The following is a 3,228-nucleotide window of genomic DNA, read 5'->3' as shown; positions in this document are numbered from 1 at the left end:
GTAGGAGTGTGACCTTGGATTCCACAGACCTCGCAACTCTGAGTTATAGCAACCACGGCGGTTGGAGGCGATACATTTAAACTTTCAATTTTCTGGACCAGAGCATCCACTTTTGCGTTAACGTGATCAAGGTTACTTATCTCGTACATGCCAGTTTTCGTTTGAGGCTTTTCCACCGTTGTTCGTTCGGTTCCCCACTGATAGTGGTTTTGGGCCATGCTTTCGATAAGCTGGTAGGCATCAGCATAAGGTTTGTTCATTAGTGCACCACCTGCAGCGGTGTCTATTGTTAACCTTGTGTTGTACAAGAGACCATTATAAAATGTGTGAATTACTAACCAGTCTTCCAAACCATGGTGTGGGCAAAGTCTCATCATGTCTTTGTATCGTTCCCATGCTTCGAAAAGAGACTCGTTGTCTTTCTGTTTAAATCCGTTTATCTGGGCTCTTAACATAGCTGTTTTGCTTGGCGGAAAGTATCGGGCAAGAAAAACTTTCTTCAACTCGTTCCATGTGGTGACTGAGTTGGAAGGGAGAGATTGAAGCCATCTTCTAGCGCTATCTCTCAATGAGAAAGGAAAAAGACGAAGTCGAATTGCCTCCGAAGTGACACCATTGGCTTTAACAGTATCAGCGTATTGGACAAATACGGATAAATGAAGGTTTGGATCCTCGGTAGGATTTCCAGAGAATTGGTTCTGTTGCACAGCCTGCAACAGCGAAGGTTTAAGTTCGAAGTTGTTTGCTTCGATTGCGGGCGGAGCAATACTTGAATGCGGCTCATCTTGCGATGGAGCGGCGTAATCTCTAAGAGCACGAGCTGGTTCTGCCATCTCGGTTATCGAAGGAAAAAGGTTTTTGAAATCAGGAAGTTCTACAGGAGGGAGATTGTTTGCAGCACGATATTCCCGAATTCGTCGTAGGACTCGGAGATATAGTTTGATATCGTTGATTCGTAAATAGAGCGGTTCGCCTTGTGAGCGAGTGCGTGGCATACAAATCAACGAAAGAAAGAAATAGAAGAAAAAGAAACCTTAGTTTCTACAGTGTAACGGAAGAGTTACGATATCGATTAAATAAAAGTCCCCGGCAACGGCGCCAAAAACTTGATCGCTCTGACTGTGTGAGTCGAGAATGGGGTACAAACTGCAAGTGCACAGTTCTATCGCGTAGTTTTAAAAGATATCGATCCCACAGGGACTTATGAATCGATATACCGTTATCTAAGGTTACTTCGTAAAGCTAAGGTGGATAATGGTTGATTGTTTGGGGGAAAAGCTAAAACTAAAATAAGATCTAGATTAAATATTAATAAAGCGGATATCGGTATGTAGTTCGTCGTAATTAGGGAATCAATTCTTTGTCGGTTTCTTGGTTTTAAAATAAATCGTTTCAGTTAACTTTATTGATTAAAGGTTTTATCTCAAACTCTCGCTCTGTTGAATAAACCATGATTTTATGTTAATGTAGCTGTCACTTATAATTAAGTCAAAAACCATTTTTTGAAAGCAATAAAGTTGTAGAAACTCTTTTTAAGAAAACACTGACCGTTTTAAACACCCTTATCTCAAACTCTCGCTCTGTTGACTTAGGTTATACAATTAAACTCGAATGCTTAACTCTCGTCCTCACATTCAATCTTTAAAAATACTTTTTGGAAAAGATCAGAATTTAATTAACTCTAAAACTTGCTCTCGCCCTGATCTAGAATTTATGCCTAATTTACACTGTCCAGTTAAAACCTCAAACTCTCGCTCTATTGATTTTAACTTCTTTATGTCTTTTACTTTTGTAAAAAGTCTTGTTATTAAACCTGTAAATTGAGACCGTAAAAAGATTGATTTTAATTTTAAATTTAATTAGACCGACTTAGTCTTGATCCCTTATTCCGCTTACTTTACATACCGATATCTAGGCGAATTAGCCAGACATGCTAAACAAACAAAAATATATATCATGCATAAACAGACTCATCCCAGGCAGATAATATAAATAAACAATAAAACAAAGCATTAAATAATAATTAAAGAACCTGAATGCGTTAAACAATAGTCTTGAACACTCCACCACAAGCCGGTAGGATTTGTTCTTGGATTCTTCAATTAAACAACAAATTAAAACGAAGGAAATAAAAACTAGATTCTAACGTAAGGTTAGATCCGGTAAAAAGGTACACAATAGTTTCCGGTGTAGAAACTATTGTGCGAAAAGAATTAACTAAATGCTAAAAAGGAAAATGTAGATTGCAAGGGAAATAGTGTAGAACTTGTAAAAAAAAATAAAGAAACAATGCCTAAGTTGCTGGAAAAGAAAATTGCAAAAGCGAAAAACGGCAAAAGAAAAAATTGGAAAAGCCTCGGAGCCACTTTAGGTTTTTTTAGTGGCTATTTATATTGGTGTCATTAAGTAACTGCCTGCTGCCAAAAGGTCTTCAACGTGGCTAATTGCATGGCGTGGATATAGGGCCCAACACTCCTCAACGTCTCTTCAAGTCTCTGAGGCGTTACTTGCGCCAAAAATGTAGGGGAATGGTGTGACGTTCGTCACAAGGCTGTTTTGCGTGACGCTCGTCACGCCCTCTGTGACGTCCGTCACAGGCACAACATTTGTGTCTTGCGCTTTGGGTTGGGCTTTGGCATTTGGTTCTTTTTCTCTCCTTTTTGCACCTCCTTTTCTTCCATTTTTACTTGTGCTTCAAAATAAACCACCTGAGACAAATAGGAAGAAAATACCACGTAATATCTTATAAAATGAAGTGAACTGAAATAAATAGTCATAGAATTTAATGGAATTAAGTCCTAAAATATGATATAATTTCGTGTTATCAACGGTTAGAATTTATACACCTGTAGTAGTATGAATCGGTGGATCAATCAGGGTGTGGCTTGAGTAGTATGCTGGAATGTCTCCTCCTTCATAGAGCTTTAGTCTTTGTCCATTTACAATGAATGGACTACAGGTATCGTTCTTGATTTCTACGGCTCCGGATCTCAAAATCTTGGATACTTCGAAGGGGCCAGTCCATCTTGAACGTAGCTTTCCAGGGAAAAGTCGTAACCTAGTGTTGAAAAGGAGAACATAATCGCCTACATTGAAGTTTTTCTTTACTATTCTTTTGTCATGATAGGCTTTTGTCCTCTCTTTATATATTTTTGCATTTTCGTAGGCAGATTGCCTAAGTTCTTCTAATTTATGAATGTCCAGGATACGCTTTTCTCCAGCGGCTAA

General features: G+C 38.6%; 1 pseudogene; it reads left to right on the top strand.

Annotated features, from left to right (window-relative positions):
* The first annotated feature begins 348 nt into the window (after positions 1-348).
* On the top strand, positions 349-448 carry LOC127124155 (uncharacterized; annotated as a pseudogene).
* Positions 449-3,228: the final 2,780 nt, after the last annotated feature.

This window comes from Lathyrus oleraceus, chromosome 2, assembly GCF_024323335.1.
Source record: "Lathyrus oleraceus cultivar Zhongwan6 chromosome 2, CAAS_Psat_ZW6_1.0, whole genome shotgun sequence".
Lineage (NCBI taxonomy): Eukaryota > Viridiplantae > Streptophyta > Magnoliopsida > Fabales > Fabaceae > Lathyrus > Lathyrus oleraceus.
Note: the sequence above shows the minus strand (reverse complement) of the source record. Positions and strands in the feature narration are given on the sequence as shown.